We start from the raw sequence: 19,448 nt of genomic DNA, 5'->3' as shown, positions 1-19,448 counted from the left end.
GAGAATACTTCTATGTTATTCATCTCCTTTGGCTTAATCAGCGCTTCGAAATGAAGCTCGTATTTCGTGTCGGCAAGCACAAAACCGATTCGTTAATGCAATACCGATGAAATTTGGCACTGTAATTCGTTAAACACGGCGTCTCATATTGCGTATTAATTATTGATTTCATCTCTTTCAAACGGTGACACACGCATGGAATGCAAATGAGTTGCTCTCATGAGCAGCGGAAAAACGTTAGCAGACAAGTGTATGTTATTGCGCGAAGCTTAAATGCGTGTGTTTGGCACCGTGTATTTCCCTGCGGAATGACAATGCTCCAGAGGCGATGGCTATAATGTTTTCAATTACTGGAGTTGGGTTCACATAAATGGATGTCCGTGTTCACATCCTCAGTGGACCAGATGGACATTTCTCACGCTGTTTATATTTTCCAGGAATATAAAATAACCGGTAATGCTCACTTGCAGCCTGCATGGGCTGACAAACTATACCCATTGTGTTACCAAACGCCTTAACGGATAATAAACCGGAGAAATGAGTGCCTTGCGGACACAGTATAATTCAGAGAGGCTTGATCTTGATGCAATTCGTGTAAGTTTTCAGGAAGGGAGGTAGGTTATTGTTTAACATCCTGCCGACTACGAGGTCATTTGAGGAGATTAAGCTTTCCAGTTCGGAACACGAACGTTCGAAGAGCACTACTAGGCATACACACGTACTATTTGGGATTAAATTTCAAAATGGTTCAGATGGCTCTGAGCACTATGGGACTCAACTGCTGTGGTCATCAGTCCCCTAGAACTTAGAACTAATTAAACCAAACTAACCTAAGGACATCACACACATCCATGCCCGAGGCAGGATTCGAACCTGCGACCGTAGCAACAGCGCGGCTCCGGACTGAGCGCCTAGAACCGCACGACCACCGCGGCCGGCCGATTAAATTTCCAATAATTCAATCAACTGATCCATCATATCCTATTGTTTTGTATGATTTGTAAGTTTCACATAATATGATGCCCAAGTTACAGCGTGACAGACAACCAAACAGCATCAGAATAGTTTCCTTGAGTTATGATACCAAACGTCGTATACACGGGGGCGCCATCATGATGTAACTAAATTTGATCCCATGTTTGGCAAACGAACATCTTCTACGCTCTCCATCCGCAGATTCTCCAGGAGTAGAACACGCTGTGTCTTGTTAAAACTGTTGTCTATAAGCTCTTGACCAATAATTTACTTAAAATAGTCTATTAAATAAATTGTAGTAGGTGTTGATATTTTTGAACTTGAGGTTTCATCAAGTTGAGATTACAATGTAATCACTAATAATCTATTAATTAACTATCATCCACATCGTGCACAGTACCCATTTGCGACATGTTCCAGTCTCAGTGTCCTGTACGTAGTCTTCCTGTATGGTGTGCTGTAAGAAATATTGGTGAAGTTTTAAAGATGTGCAACAGAACATAACTAAAGAAACCTGATTTTCACATGATTTAGGTCTAGCAGTTTTCGTTGGACACCTCAACGCAACAATCGAAAGAAAATAAGGGTGGAAGGGTAAGGTTTAACATCTTTCGTCATTGGAAAAGGAACACAGGGTCAGTTTCGGGAAAACGGGGAAGGAAATCGGAACCATCTCTGCATTTTTCTTGAGCGATACAATGAAACCACGGAAAACCTAAATCAGGACGGCCAAATGGGGAAGTGCACTTCCGACCTTCCTGCTTTCTGCTCCACCACTTGTGTCGACCATTTGTTGAGGAGTGCTGTTAATGACACTCCAGCATTTTTGAAGGAAGACCTATTCGTGTGAGTGCTGCAAAATTAAACGCTGTGAAAAAATGTTCTTAACCAAGAATGTTAGTTATAATTTTACAACGAATACTGTGCCCATGATTTAGAGCAGTCACTGTAATTACAAGAAATACTAATATTTCTTTTATATTTTCTTGTAACATGGAAACGGGCCGTCTGTGGACATAGGTCCCTAAGCAAAACTTAACGTATTTAATACCCTCTACAACTTCAATCACTTTTTTTTTTCTTTATTGAGTTTCGATTCCCCCCGAAGGGGGCGGGCTGGCAGCAGCTTAGTATGCCGCTCTTCACCCTACCGAATTTTGTTTTACAAAGATAAAAATAATGAATAATAAAAACAGGCGATAAAATGGGATACTTTAATGGTAACATGGCGTAAAACCGTGGAACTTAAAACATAGAACAAAGGGTTGATGATGCTAATAAAATACATATGAAGCAGACAGGTAAAAGAAATGACAGACAATTAAAAAACATGGCGACAGTCTGGTTTCTGTTCGCAAGAGATATAAAATGTACACACAGCATGGTTTCTCTTCGCAACACTTTGGAAAGACGAACAACACTGAACATTCACTTGAACACTACACTACAAAATTGGCACAAATATGATATACCACAGCCGAGGGCAGATGGGGGCAACCTGGACAGATGACGGGAAAGGAAAGGGGTGGAAGGAGAGGAAAAAAAAGAAGTGAGGGGGAGGGGGGAAAGGAGCTGATGGAGGACGAGGACCCATAAGAGGGGGCGGGTTCTGGGCCGACGCGACAGGGAGTGGGGAAAGGCAGAGGAGGGGTATATAAAAGGACTCGAGGGGGAGGGGGGGGGGGGACTTCAGTGACCGTGCATTTGTGATTTTGTAACATCCTACAGAGTAAACACATGTTTGTATCATATTTTCGCTTAACTCGTTAAAATGAACTTGTGGGCAAAGGAAGTAAATTTCCATAGTAGTCGATACGAGCGTATACAGGGTGGTCCATTTATCGTGACCGGGTCAAATATCTCCCGAAATAAGCGTCAAACGAAAAAAAACTATAAATAACGAAACTTGTCTAGCTTGAAGGTGGAAACCAGATGGCGCTATGGTTGGCCCGCTAGCTGGCGCTGCCATAGGTCAAACGCATATCAACTGCGTTTTTTTAAAATAGGAACCCCCATTTTTTATTACATATTCGTGTAGTACGTAAATAAATATGAATGTTTTAGTTGGACAACTTTTTTCGCTTTGTGATAGATGGCGCTGTAATAGTCACAAACATATGGCTCACAATTTTAGACGAACAGTTGGTAACATGTAGGTTTTTTAAATTAAAATACAGAACGTAGGTACGTTTGAACATTTTATTTCGGTTGCTCCAATGTGATACATATACCTTTTTGAACTTATTTCTGAGAACGCACGCTGTTACAGCGTCATTACCTGTAAATACCACATTAATGAAATACATGCTCAAAATGATGTCCGTCAACCTCAATGCATTTGGCAATACGTGTAACGACATTCCTCTCAACAGCTAGCAGTTCGCCTTCCGTAATGTTCGCACATGTATTGACAATGCGCTGACGCATGTTGTCAGTCGTTGTCGGTGGATCACGACAGCAAATATCCTTCAACTTTCCCCACAGAAAGAAATCCGGGGACGTCATATCCGGTGAACCTGTGGGCCATGGTATGGTGCTTCGACGACCGATCCACCTGTCATGAAATATGCTATTCAATACAGCTACAACCGCACGCGAGCTATGTGCCGGACATCCATCATGTTGGAGGTACATCGCCATTCTGTCATGCAGTGAAACATCTTGTTGTAACATCGGTAGAACTCTACGTAGGAAATCAGCATACATTGCACCATTTAGATTGCCATCGATAAAATGGGGGCCAATTATCCTTCCTCCCATAATGCCGCACCATAAATTAACCCGCCTAGTTCGCTGATATTCCACTTGTCGCAGCCATCGTCGATTTTCCGTTGCCCAATAGTGCATATTATGTCGGTTTACGTTACCGCTGTTGATGAATGACGCTACGTCGCTAAATAGAACGCGTGCAAAATATTTGTCATCGTCCCGTAATTTCTCTTGAGCCCAGTGGCAGAACTGTACACGAGGTTCAAAGTCGTCGCCATGCAATTCCTGGTGCATAGAAATATGGTACGGGTGCAATCGATGTTGATGTAGCATTCTCAACATCGACGTTCTTGAGATTACCGATTCTCGGCAATTTGTCTGCTACTGATGTGCGGATTAGCCGCGAAAGCAGCTAAAACACCTACTTGGGCATCATCATTTGTTGCAGGTCGTGGTTGACGTTTCACATGTGGCTGAACACTTCCTGTTTCCTTAAATAACGTAACTTTCCGGCGAACGGTCCGGATACTTGGATGATGATGTCCAGGATACCGAGCAGCATACATAGCACACGCCCGTTGGGCATTTTGATCACAATAGCCATACATCAACACGACATCGACCTTTTCCGGAATTGGTAAACGGTCCATTTTAACACGGGTAATACATCACGATGCAAATACTGTCCGCATTGGCGGAATGTTACGTGATACCACGTACTTACACGTTTGTGACTATTACAGCGCGAAAAAAGTGGTCCAACTAAAACATTCATATTTTCTTACGTACTACACGAATATGTAATAAAAAATGGGGGTTTCTATTTAGAAAAACGCAGTTGATATCCGTTTGACCTATGGCAGCACCATCTAGCGGGCCAACCATAGCGCCATCTGGTTTCCCCCTTCAAGCTAGACGAGTATCGTTCTTTGTAGTTTTTTCGTTTGATGCTTATTTCGTGAGAGTCAATGGACCAACCTGTATACGAGGGTTGGAACTTTAATAGTGGCAACTATTTATTTACAGCTCGTACAAAATAGATACGTGTTTCAATGTCTTACTGACCTTCCAAGTAGTCACCAGCATTGTGTATATCCCGTTGCAAGCGATGTGGAAGTCGTAGGATACTCTTAGCAGTGCCAGTTGTGTTGACAGTTCGAGCGGCGCGGTCTACTGCCCCACGAATTTGTAGCAATTCTGAAGCGAATGCCGTGAAGTTTTTCATTCAGTTTAGAAATCGAGTTGAAGAAATCGAGTTGAACTAAAATGGTTCAAATGGCTCTGAGCACTATGGGACTCAACATCTTAGGTCATAAGTCCCCTAGAACTTAGAACTACTTAAACCTAACTAACCTAAGGACATCACACACACCCATGCCCGAGGCAGGATTCGAACCTGCGACCGTAGCAGCGCCGCGGTTCCGGACTGCAGCGCCAGAACCGCACGGCGACCGCGGCCGGCACGAGTTGAACTCACGAGGGCTTAAGTCAGGGGAGTGCAGTAGGTGATATAGCACTTAGCAGCTGTATCAGTCAAATATATCAGTAATTGGATCAGATTTTAATAACCAATTCTATATTTTTGTAACCGCAGTTTTCATGTTTCTAAAATGTATACTTTTGTCAAAATTAATGCCAAAATTTTTAAATTATGATAACGAAAAGTTTGTTTCGCAAAAATCTTTCCGGAAATGTGAGATTACAAAAAAGTGCTTTGCGCGCCAATGCGGTGTGTGTGGCTTTAGCTTTGGAACTGTGAAGATACTGCGCAGGTCGGTCTGTGATAAGCTGACTACTAGAAAGGTACTACGCCACTGGTCTATTTGTCTGTAGAACCTGCATCTCGTCCAGCTGTTCTCTTGGTTAATAAATGACGAAAAAGGCGAATAAATGTCTTTCAGTCAAGAAATAAAAGACCCGACCTTAGAAATCGAGTCGGAATCAAGGGAGAAAGACAATTAAAAATGATTTGTTTGGAATCATTTCCTCTCAGTATTAAGTAAGTAGAGCAAAAATGGTGAATACTTATTACACTTAAAATGCACTTATTTTGCTCGATGTTTAACGTTGTCACATACTGACTGAGGTGGAATATGATAGTGTGTATGTTTTCTTCTGAAACATCCTACACCTTTGACGCTGTCTACGTATTTCAAACACCATGCAGCCAAAGTGGTTTCAGCAGGGTAAGTATGAAGATAGGGAAACGTGCTTTTTAGTACCCATGTGCCACTATACATTTTATGTTGCGTGAGGGACAGGAATAACAAGCAGGACTAACTGCAAAACAGGCTTTATGTTCGTTGACCTACATACGACCGCTCGGTTTATCCTCTTAAGAAAAGTATTATGTCATAAAACTGAAGAATATTGCTCCTTACGTTGGTCTTAAATGTTTATGGAGAGGGCTCAAAAGGCGACGGTGTGTAATAAGAAATGATCAGTTGTTTACACGAGCAAGCTGGTGGAATATCTCTGCATTTCTGCTACGTAACCAGGTATACCTAAAATACACTTTCTTTGTTAGACGTTTGAGCATAAGACGAGGTCATATTATCCTACGTATGTTACCAGTTTCGTACTGGAAAAGTAATACTGTTGAGGATTCTAGTACAGTAGCACACGGCCGTTGTCTATTCTTTCTGCAATATGTGCCCAGGACATGATACTCAGATAGTACTCCCTTGCATTTTCGACGTTCGCGTCTTTGTCATAGAAGAAGAATTATTTACCTTTCGTTATTGATGTAGTAAGTTGGCGCTGTGTTTTTCACATTATTCTCATACGAGAGCGTGCTGGGAAGTAATACCTTCGAATTTCGTATGTGAAAAATCTTGATGCTTCTTAAATAAAACTTTCTTAACATTCTACATCTTTATTCCTCATGTCTACGTATTTGTTTTCCCTTCATCGGCACCCTGGCGGCGAACATTTCTCCCAGCGAGAGACCAGTTTCTTGATAGTGTCACTGTAGAGAGAGACGGAGCCAAAATCTCACCTCTGCTCGCACCGCTTTATTGCAACCAAAGTGAAGTCCTCAAAGGTGTTCTTTAAGTTCTGGGAACAGGTGAAAATGGGATGGGGCCAAGTCGGGAATGCTTGGAGGACGAGAGAAGAGAGTGAATCCAGGGCGTTGGGTTGTTAACAGAGGTCGCAGCGATCGTTGTAGTCTGACATTGTCATGCTGGAGGAGACGGTGACAAGTGTGTAGAAGAATTATTAGAATTCGAAACTCGATCATAGCACGCTGTTTCTCATGCACGTTTCGTTACACATCGCCATGTTACACGCAACAATTCAGAGCCCTCTGGTGATAGAGATTTGCAACCTGCGTCAGTGAAGGGGGGGGGGGGGGGGCTCTAAAAAGTAATGTCTCAACCGATACTGAGACTAGAATAAAATATTCGGAGGCATTACTTTTGAGAACGCCCTCGTATTTAAAAGAAAAGTGGCTCTAATTCCAGTCGGTCCATCTGGGTTTAGTTTATACTGGCGTTCAGAAATGACTTAAGACGAATAGCAGAATACTCACGTAAACGAATAGATTTCCTCAGACTTCCCCAGAAATCTCAGCCTCAACTGGATATTTAATCGTAGTCCTCCTTCCAACGTTCTCATTTTATTAGCCTTCCTGTAAACCCTTGCACCGCGTTAACACGATTGTTGGACATCTGCTTTGTACCTTCCGATCAATTTATGCGGTATATTCTTCAGTTTCCGTCTCAAGAAAAGCTGTACTGAGTCGCTTCCATCATCTCAATTTATCTTCATTAGTTTCTAATGATCCACGAGTTTTGTATTTTGCCTTTTGGGAATGTTAAACTATGTACCACAAGGAGATGACTACTAAACGAATCATAAACTACTCAGACACTCTAACATAACGATGAATGATCATACTCAGGGAATGAGCTTAGGGGAAGCAGGTGCAGAAATCCTGCACCGCCGCTCATAACAAGGTCCTGGTGAAGGCACTTTGTCGTTGCTTCCCCGACCTGTTATTAACTGTGAAGCGTTCATCTTTGTCGTGCGGACTGTGATGAGTGCTTGTACGTTGTAGCATTGGGTTTGTCACGGGTGAAGGGAAGGGAGAAGGAGAAACTTGGTACCGGAACATAACCTGCTCCTCTCAAAAATCGCCAATGGAACCGACGAGCTCAGTATCCCCACCTGAGGTACGGATCACCATCGACAATGTCCCACGCCCTCACTTCAAGAGGCACTGCGGAAAGGTACGGAATTTTATCCAGGACAATGGCGCAAAGACTGGTGATGAGGAACTATACGCCATCACCGCTCCTCCCCTTGCCAACCAAATGCTAGCAGTGGAAATACCATTCATCACCAGGATTCGAACCGGATTCCCTCAGAGTCGAGCGCCATGGCACAGGCGTGCGTTAGCGACCTCGGCTACGGAGCCAGTTACGTTACGATACATTAATCGCACCACACGGATCACGTGCTGAGTGCTCTCTAGCACGTATAGAACAAGTCAAATACGCGTACACGATGAAACGATTTAGCGCTAGGAAAAAGTATTGCATTACCTTGCTGATTCTCATTGCAAAATAACCTAATTTTAAAAGGTTCTGCCGGCCGGTGTGGCCAAGCGGTTAAAGGCGCTACAGTCTGGAACCGCGTGACCGCTACGGTCGCAGGTTCGAATCCTGCCTCGGGCATGGATGTGTGTGATGTCCTTAGGTTAGTTAGGTTTAAGTAGTTCTAAGTTCTAGGGGACTGATGACCTTAGAAGTTAAGTCCCATAGTGCTCAGAGCCATTTGAACCATTTAAAAGGTTCTGGATTTCGATGGAGTGGAAGGAGTTCATCAAATAACCTATACGGCACTTGATACACTCTGGCAGGGTGTTGAATGTATCTGACTCCTGCTTGTTCTAATACGCGGAAGCAAATGGAAAATGTTACACCATCAATAAATCGGCCAAACGGATCAAACTGTGACTTCAGATTCTCAAGCCTGTGAGGTTTGTTGATTAAAGCATCATCGTTACGTGAGCTTATTTTCAGTTCGGAAAAGAAATATTCCTACAGATGGAGAAAGGTGTGAGTACTTGATGGTTATTGGGTGTCTCTAACGTTACTGGAACTTTTCAGGAAGAGATCACAACAGAGAATGTGCAGTGGACATACATCTCCAGCTTTTCGTCATCTTCCGGACTTTGGGAAAGGCTGAAGCATTGACACTGGGACATTGGAGCAACGTACCAAAGCACAGTCAGTCGACTGAAATGCAATGACTGTAGAACGAACGGTGGCGAAATGGACTCAGGATACAGCTGAAATGTTTATATATGGCGAGAGGTGGCAGTTTTGTCTGAAATGTTTGCCATGATGAGCGTTTCTGGATGTCTGAACACATGAGTGACACGCTGCTCTTTGGCTACCAGAGGTTGTGTTAGTAGCAGAGGATGCCACAGAGAGATCTGCTGCGAGAGAGTGTGTTGTGCGGTCCGTGAATGAGGAGCTTTGATTGCGGACGTGCTGAATGGAGAATGAGTGTGACTGAGGATAGAGGATGCTTATGAGATGATTTAATAGTGACAGCACATTTGGAAAAGGGTAACATGAAAGAGTTCTTAATTGCTGCATGCGCTAGCCGTATAATTATTGTAGTGCAAAGATTCAGTTTTGTTCAACAGTATCTGCATTTGGTATCATGGCAAATTATTGGTCATGAGTTCAGAATTTTATTTATTATTCGTCACCCTCCACTTTCACTTCAAAGTGTCTTGTCACAAAAGCAAAGAGTAAATTTCAAAACTCAAGTAATGTTTGTCAGAATCAGTTTGAACTGTTCACAATAATGTCAAATGTAAAACTTAATTTTCAACATAAAGTAGTCCATTTCTGTGTTATTAAACAATCGTAATATAATTTCAGTTTAAAGCAACCTTTCATTCATTTGAAAATAATTCACTGAGATTATCATCACAGTTTGAATGCAGATCTTAACATATACGTGCTGTCACACTTTTCACTATTGCATGGACAGCTAGGTGCATTTTTGTAATGATAACCAATTCTCATTTCGCAGTGCAGCTTTGTAAGTTAATTAACGGCACAGTGGTTGACAAGGGGAATGGTCCAATCCGACATGTCGAAATCTTCCCTGAAATTTTTCACACTGGAATAATACACCGAAAGAAACGCAGTGTCAAAATTTTAGCTGCTAAGGCGCACGGCCGGGTTTCTTTTTTTTTTTTTCATTTTGAAGTTACTCATACTTACTGCACGTAGAACCGCTTATAACGGCAGTCTGGACAGCCCTTCCTGCGTACCAGACGAATCGACGAATAAGCAGGGGCAGCCATGACAAGGGAACGTAGCACCGCGTAGCGTCAAGTCCAAAGTGTACACACACGAATTTTAAACTCTTAAACCATACCAAAAAGGTCTCAAATCATTAATTTTTTGAAAGACTTGCAGTTCATAACTACTGCCAAACTGTTGCAGATGCCTTTGTTTCACAAGTGAATAGTAAAGTAAAGAAAATCAAGGCAGTGTTACATTACAGAAAACTATTACCAACGGGGACTTTAATCTGATGATAATAAATATTTTATAACAGTTCCTGTTGCACAGTTCTTATGATTATGTTTCAATAATGTTTATTTTACCAACAATGAAAAAGTTCTTTGTTTATTCCCTGCTGTCGTCACAAAAATGCGAAGTATTTGTTGGGTAATGAAAAGAAGCTTTTGGGCCCTCATCACCGAGGTTATCAGCATTGAACATGAAAACGAACATTTACCTACAATGTGCACTCCTAATAAAAGAAAAATTAATGGAATCAGTAATTAATAGTCTTATTTACACAAAACTGGGATGGAAGAAAAAATGGTTGTATTCATTGTTCTACACATTTTGCTGCGTTTTAGGCATATTTGATTAAATGTGTAAAACGTGGTGATGCAAATTGACAATGCACAAATGTTTGAAGTTTAACGATACTGTTCCGCTTGTAACCCCCCTCTTCCTTATCAGCCTTTTGGTTTGCTATATAAATGACAGTGATTGCGTATGCCTCATGAAATTTTACGAGTAAGGCTATCGTTACCGAAAGAAAGTAACACAAATGGTTCAAATGGCTCTGAGCACTATGCGACTTAACTTCTGAGGTCATCAGTCGCCTAGAACTTAGAACTAATTAAACCTAACTAACCTAAGGACATCACACACATCCATGCCCGAGGCAGGATTCGAACCTGCGACCGTAGCGGTCTCACGGTTCCAGACTGTAGCGCCTAGAACCGCACGGCCACTCCGGCCGGCGAAAGTAACACCATTTAGTGGGAGACAAATGTACGACAGACACTTCTGAAGAAAGTATTTATCCTAAACCTAGTCGAAATACTGATAATAATTTTGAAATAGGTGGAATTTAGAGCAATCGCTCACGAACCACACGGGGAAAAGGGTACATAAAATACATGAAATACTGATTAGCAAATAAAAGGAATAATTAAACGGTCACCCTACCATTAAGATAATGAATATCCTAAACCCTAAGAAGTGCAATGGGGAAACGGCCTTGCCGCAGTGGATACACAGGTTCCCGTCAGAACACCGAAGTTAAGCGCTGTTTGGCGTGGTCGGCACTTGGATGGGTGACTGCCCGGGCCGCCATGCGGTGTTGCCATTTTTCGGGGTGCACTCAGCCTCGTGATGCCAATTGAGGAGCTACTCGACCGAATAGTAGCGGCTCCGGTAAAAGAAAACCATCATAACGACCGGGAGAGTGGTGTGCTGACCACATATCCCACCCATCCGCATCCTCAGTTGGGGATGACACAGCGGTCGGATGGCGCCGATGGACCACTTGTGGCCTGAAGACGGAGTCCTTTTAAGAAATGTAATGGCAAAGAAAGTTAAGCAAATAATCACAGGTGTGGCAACAGGATAGTGTCACTTTTCTGTTATGTGTCGACAGAAGTGCCGACACAGTGTTATTTTGAAGGGGCCGAATAGGCACGCTATAAGCTCACCCAGAATATCGTGAAGTCTGAAACAGGATGCTCAATGAATGCTAATAAGAAAAGTACGTTGCTTTGGGAATACTTAACTTTAATCCATCCTTTTGGTATACATCGTTTATGGTGAATAAAAGTAAGACTCTCTCCAGATATGGTTAACTGCGCCTTGCTAGGTCGTAGCTATGGACTTAGCTGAAGGCTATTCTAACTGTCTCTCGGCAAATGAGAGGAAGGCTTCGTACGTCTAGTCGCTAGCAATGTCGTCCGTACAACTGGGGCGAGTGCTAGTCCGTCTTTCTAGACCTGCCATGTGGTGGCGCTAGGTCTGCAAGTGCTGACAGTGGCGACACGCGGGTCCGACACGTACTAATGGACCGCGGCCGATTTAAGCTACCACCTAGCAAGTGTGGTGTCTGGCGGTGACACCACATTTTCCACAACAGTTCACGAGAGGATAAATGTATCACAAAGCACTGAAATTGCAGTTACTTATACTGCAATACTAAAACACTTCCGCACTCTTTCGGGACTCAAGCTGCTGTGTGTTCTCTCTGCTCGCAGTGCGACAGAGACACTCCATACAAGGGCACACTTACTGCCAGCAATTTACAATATTTGCATTACAATTACAGTAAATTATACACGTTCACTTCACAAATAAATACACTATTACCTCTATTATATATTAAATATAGGTTCTGTAATAAAGCTTACATTTTCAGAAATAGCAGTATATTACAAGTTATGAACAGATATTAAAGGGTGAAAGATTTTGGATAGTGCAGGAGGTATTTTATCTGCATTTTCGGTATTACATTTGCCCCACATTCCATGAGTTTTTTTCCTGAAGGGAAACAGAATCAGGGAATGTTTGAAAAAATACAAGCGGAGATGCAGATGCGTAATGGCATTCAGTTTGTCTACATAACTTTTGTTAATCATTCATTAAGCTTCTCATAAATTATCATAATTATGTGTGCGCAAGTAATTTGTATGACAACACTGTGTCATTTTAACTCAAAACATTATAGTATACCATAACATATTTTAAACAACAAAATTACATCTTTAAAAAAGTCATTAGGTTTGAAATGGTTCATCTGTTACGAAAATATCGTGTCAGTACTGCACAAGAAAATATCATAATCATTAACAGATTGCATTTCTCATTATGGGAGTTCATGTGTTTCAAGCAAGGATCGAGACAAAACATAAATATTGACATCAAAGTTGTGCGAAAACAGAAAAACGTCGCATACTACACGCGTATTTTCGAAGAATGCCGCAGCGTTCTAAAAGACCGCAGCGGTTCTTTCGAGACACGGCACTGTTGCTTGCGTCACTGCGGCACGCTCGGTTTCTCTATTTGTTTGTGCCCTTGGCATTCCAGAACGTCCCCCTGCCTCGAATTCTTTGAAAAGTCACTCCCGAGAAATCTCAAGGAATCCTTATATTTCTATCACAGTGGATAGCTCAACACTATCCACATTCACACACATACATAGACCGTTCACATTGTCTGAGTGTTTCGATATTCACTTACATAATACATGGTATAAAAGAACTTTTACATGTTATTTGCAGAATTACAAATGATATACATACCAGAGTGACGTTTATACATATTAGCCATGGCTTGGGTTTTCCTTTCGTTTCAGTTGTTTTCAGAACACCTACTTTGTAAGCTAAATTTCTCGTTATATTTTCTGCAAAGTCGTTGATGACCGTCTGGTCCCAGAAATAAATTTGGAAAAATTTGAAAATTACAATAATAAATGAGTTTTTGCTAGACATTCTTTCTCAGATTAATCAGTTCTTGACTGGTACAATTTCAAGCCAACAATGTTACGAACAGGTAACAGCTTGCCAAAATTAGGAAAAGCTAGATAGTAAGCGTTAGTGTGAGGTATACTGACAAACTTAGAAGGGTCCATTATAAACGAATTTAAGGGTTGGAATCACGTTATCAGTCTCGCTCGATTTCTCGTTCGCTTTAAGGCTTCGCCACACAGGACGCGCTCTATCGCGGCGGCAGCGATCTCTGCCCGCCGCGATCAAGCGATACGTTTGTATGACGCAACACTGCAGTAGCCGCGTCACACACGAAGCGGTTTGTCGCAGCGAAACAGTTTTGGCCGCTGCGTTTAAGGGCTCATCTACACGCGAAAGCGATAATATAATTTTTCCGCACTGTCGAAGACATTATATGAAGCGCTATCGATAAACAGTATGTAGTTGGGGTGAAAAAACAGCAAAATGTTTTATTATTGTACTTCAGTTCTGACTTCTCTCGCGCTACTTACAGTGGTGAGATAATTTTGTGATTGCTCCGTACCTCCATACATTTTGTTGCATACTGAACATAAGCAGATTTAAAGAGGCGCTTCGACGTACTCATTTATATTAATATACTGCCAAGCAACAATTATTGTTTATATGTAAATGTCTCTTCATAATTTATATGATTTCTCGAACATATGTTTTATTAATCTCTATGTCTTTTTTTCATTTTATTAGTTTTAACAGTGATGTAAGCGGCTGCGACATGGCAGAGTTTTGTGTGCAATCTGATGGTAAATTAATAAAGTCCTAGCATAAAAGAACCATTAATCAATCTCCAGGGCAATTTTACTGCATGAAGTCCGATATTTCACACGGTAATGCAAAAATACTTAGCAAACACACGAGCTCAGCCACCAATGCCATTGTTCGCACGACAGACAGTAAGTGAGAAAATAATATTGTTTAATCTTGATACTTTGAAATTTTATTAATTATCTGATCTCTATTCTCATCGTCATACGCAGAAGTAATATTGTTATTTATAGGTGGCAGGTGATACGTTTGTACAAAATCACAAAAGTATTGTGTGGTCCAGACGATCTACGTCAGTTCGTCGAGAGGGTTTTTCAAGATGGGAGACGAAAAGGAATGGTTGGTAGAAAACGTGAGAAAGTACATGTAGCTGTACGACATCACACAAGTTCTACAAAAATGTGGCAAAAAAAAAAAAAAGCTGAAACATGGGCCATGATTGCAGAGGAGCTGAATGTTACTAGTAAGTACGAACATGTTTTTATTCCACAAACAAATTGTGTTATAGTTATCATTTATTATTAGATACTCCACACTAGTGTTACAAACAGTGTCTATTGAATTTATGTCCTACTGACAAAATAATTAGCAAAAGTTTCAACGAACTGGATTGCAGCATGGACTGATCTCCGATTGGTAGCATGTGTTGGCAACATCACATGCATAGGCCGTATGATCCCTTCACTTTGATCATTAGCTGAACATTCACTGTCATTCTTCATTATAATCAAGTGATGTAGACACCTAGCTAATTTAACTATGCAATCTGCTGTTGACTCATCTGAATATGGCTCTCAGAAATACATGCCATTTCATAGCCAATATACCGAATCCGTTTTCAACGATACGACGTGCTCGAGAGAGTAGTGCATTGGAACATTTTATTCTGGTATCAGACAGTTTTCCGGCTTTAGGTTACGGTCTTATCAGGTACGTTCGAAGTGCAAAGCCTTCGTCACCAACGATGACATAAGAAAAAGGGATGTGTGTCCCAGGTAGTGGCTTCGAAGGTAGAATTGTTTTTCCAGCGATGTATTGTCGGTAGAATGCTGACTTCTCAAAAATGGTACTGTTCATATGTCGTTCATTAACTTCCTATGTCAACGACCATAAACTTGTAGAGGTGGTTGACCAACGTTAAAAGAACGAGTGAAAAATGATTTTTGTAACAATAGTAATCAGATCCATGTTCTTGAGACATTTTAATTTGTTGTGTTTCCCATCTACGCTTCCAGTACCGTTCGGGAAACCCCACAGTCCTGAAGAACCTTCCTCAGCTTTTTTCCACATCTGTATCGTGGGAGGAGACAAAGAGATTCGCTGTAAAGTGTTTCATATTTCTCGGCAAACTTCACTCATTATGTTGGAAACAGTTGAACGCCCCAAGCGGAAAGAAAAAGCTATGGTTTAGAAACTGGCGCCTGTAGCAAAATACCTGCAAAGATACTGTAAATTACAATCTAGTACACAAATAAAAGAAAAACGAAGAAATGGTTGAAAAAAGTTGCCACATCATGAAAATATTTCGTTATATTAAAATAGTTTTAAAGTTAAGTCTATGTAAACTGGTTTTTGACTTCTCAGTTAGAAATAAAGAAATACGGGTTAGGGGATGAACGTTTATATGGAAATATCACCACTTAACTCAACAGGCAGGAAACAAAAACCTCGACACATCGTAAAATATGTGTATTAATCTCCATCCATTTTTTAAAAATTTTATTATTATAATATTATATTCCCACGTGTTCCTGACCCAAGCAATGGTTTGATAATAATAATAATAATAAACTAATTTTCGTTCAGATTTGTTTTAAGTGATGAACCCAAATGAAAGTGGAAAAATTTACGGAACAGTTATTTGAGACACAAGAAATGCTTAAAAGGCGTAACGGGGCATGCCAAAAAGTATCACAAGTGGCCGTGGAGTGAATACATGCAATTTTTGAATGACATGCTTCGATCCCGTTCCACGATCATCAGTATACCAAATGTTGACATGGAGCTGGATCTACAACCCCAGATGATCCATCCCAAAACTCTGCAGTTGACAAAGTCATTGCTTATTTCCAAAGCAAGCCTGCTAAACATGAGTTTGATGGCATACGTCATTTGTTTATAAGTTTTTCTGACACGTTCCGCAAATATCAGCCAACAACACAAGCAAGGCTGAAGATAGAGCTAGCTACACTCTTCGCAAGAACAGAAATGAGAGAGCTTGGTACACCAATTCGCACCACATTCCGCTCACCATTGCAGTCTGACAATTCTTCGTATTCCTCAACAAATAACACCACGGCGTTGACTCAGTAGATACATCCCCAGTTTATCACACTATGAATCCCATTGGCTCGTCAACCAACGATTCGTTTGCAAATGCACGTCACTTCTATGACAATTACGAATCCCATTCTCAGTCACATTAGGTAATGGTATTTGTAAATAATGTTTCCAATGTACAGTATGTATTATTACGTTTGTAGTGTTTCCTGACAAACTGAAATAGATTATTGGTCGTATAACATAGGTGCGAGCACATTTTTGGTTAACTTACCTCATAGAAACGGCTAATCTTTCCCCAGTTTCAATAAGTCTTCTCCAGTTCGTAGTGATCTCAATTTTCTGTTGCAGGTCATGTACTTTGTCTTCACATACAGGAATATACAAAAAAATCTGTCTTCATGTGACTGCAGTTCCCTACAAAGAAGGTTGTTCTCTTTTTTCATTAACTGGATGCACACAATAACGTATTTTCCATCTACTTTATTGTATTGCTAAAGGAATCAAGAGTTGCTCCTCATCGGAACTACATATTTTCCAAGAAAAACCTGAAAAATCCTCTAACCAGTGCAAAACACTGCTGTGAACCTGCTCTGTGGAAAACTACAGCATTGGATTGCCCAGCCATATCGCCGACTGCCGCAACAGACCGCGTCCTGTGTGGCAAAGCCTTTGACGAGGACGAGGTCACAGTTTAGCAAACCGCGCTTTTGCGTCATGACGACGTATTCGCGTTCGGATTTCTTTTTCATTACCTCTCGTAAACATTCTTTCTTCACCTCAATGTCAATACTCACTCGCGGAAGGAAATCGGTTATCTCATCCACCAAACTCTTAGACTTTTGGTTTAATAGAATTTCCTCCGGAATGAATCCTGCAGATTCGTGCGTCAAAGCATTTATAATCTTTTCAAAATAGTTTATATACTTGCCCGAACCCCTGAAATTGTGGTGACAATACTTTCAGCAAAGTCATCTTAGCTTACACATGTATCGTTACGCTTAATTTCCGGCCTGGCAATTGGCCGAGAGGTGTATCGGTACAATTCCCTTGCTTTCCATACCTTCGTTCCATAACGTGGAAGTAAACTGTGCCCCATTATCGGACAATATCGCTTTTGGTTTGCCAATATACAAACTAATCGTTTGCAAGTTCGTTAAAGCCGCTTTCGCTGTCGCTTTTCTTATCGTATACAACTTAATGAACTTGGAAAGGGCTTCCATAACTACTAATATGTAGGCCAAATTACCTGAGGTCTTTTGTAAGTGGCCATAGATGTCGGTGCACACTAATTCTAGTACATCGTAAGGTATTATGCTGTACATGGGACCACGATTTTTGCAGTTGGTCACTTTCACCCTCTGACACTTACCACAAGTCGTATTCTATCTCTTATTCTCTTTAACATGTTGTTAAAATTCACAATTTCAGCCATTTTCTCTGTACATTTTTTGGTCCGCAATGACCATAGGCTAAGTAATAATAGCCTATTTTTTCGGTCATGTACTTGGTGGGCCAACACTTCCGTAAAGTGTCGCTATCATCTTCTTTGCGTATATGTATAGGATATTGCTGTACATCCTGTAATACTTTCTCCGTTGCTGTTCTTTTCGTCTTCGTCCTAGCTTTGATGACGACGCACATTTTTACAAGTCTTCTCTATCGTCTTTCGTCTTACGTCTTGAAAGTAATACAATTTCAGTACACCTTCGGCTTCGTCTTCCAATACTCAATAATCCGTTTCAGATAAATGCGGCAGCGCATCCACTATGTAGCTGTCTGTGCCTTTTGCGTTACATATGCCATAATTAAACTGCTGTAAATAAAGAGACCATCTTGTCAGTCTTTCGTGCAGTAGACGACCACCTTCGAGATAAGTGAAAGCTTTTTGGTCTGTGTGAATTTTCTCTTTTCAGTCCCACAAGTAACCTTTACATTTCCTAAAACTCCATACGATTCCGATGTATTCCTTCTCAGAAATCGTATAGTTTCGCTCCCTTTTCGTCAGCGTCCACTTGCGAACATAACCGGCTGGTGTTCCTTGTTCTTCTCCCACCTGAAACAGTTCAACGCCTAAACCACAATTTGAGGAATCCGCTCCCATGTGAAATGGTAACGGAAGGTCAGGACGGTACAATATGTTACTCTGTAACAATTCGCTTTTCAGTCTCTCAAATGCGGCCTGATACTCGTTAGTCCACACAAACAGTGGATTGTTGCGCAAGAGTGTATTTAATTTTGGATAATTGAACGACTGCCCTTGCACGAATTTATGATAAAATCTAGTTAATCCTAGAAAACTTTTTAACTTTTTTCTGGTCTCCGAAGGTTTACAGTTCTTTATTGCCTCTACCTTCTGTTGATCGTTGGCGATTCCTACTATGGTAATTACGTGACCAAGAAAATTCAGTTTTTGCTTCACAAACTCAGACTTTTCAGTTTCAGAGTCATTCCACCTTTGCGTAACGCTCTGTGAAACCACGTCTAAAAGATCGGCGCTCTTGCCAGGTCGCATTCGCCGACAGCAAGTTGTCCACGTACATTGTCAGTCTCAAAATTAGTGCCACGCGTAGCATTTTATCGAGCGCCCTGATAAAGACACACTGGTATGTTCAGTCCGAATGGCACTCTGTTATAGTGTAAACAAGTGCCTTCATACAAAAACATAGTATATTTCCTAGATTCTTCCTCAAGAGCGATCTGCCAGTAGCCGACCGTGAGGTTGAGGATAATCGTATATTATGAAATCTTTGCAGTTCCTCCTCCATACTTCCCCCTCTATCCGTTTCATGTTGAAAAACTTTGCTCAGCGTAGGTTCATCTAATCACGATTCTGACATTACCATGTCTGTTTCCTGTCATGATCAAGGGATTGGGACTTGTACTCCTCTTTATA

General features: G+C 41.2%; 1 pseudogene; it reads left to right on the top strand.

The window, feature by feature from the left end:
- The first annotated feature begins 537 nt into the window (after positions 1-537).
- Positions 538-16,585, top strand: LOC126154452 (uncharacterized; annotated as a pseudogene).
- Positions 16,586-19,448: the final 2,863 nt, after the last annotated feature.

Source organism: Schistocerca cancellata, chromosome 2, assembly GCF_023864275.1.
Source record: "Schistocerca cancellata isolate TAMUIC-IGC-003103 chromosome 2, iqSchCanc2.1, whole genome shotgun sequence".
Lineage (NCBI taxonomy): Eukaryota > Metazoa > Arthropoda > Insecta > Orthoptera > Acrididae > Schistocerca > Schistocerca cancellata.
This window is presented reverse-complemented; position numbering and strand designations above follow the sequence as displayed.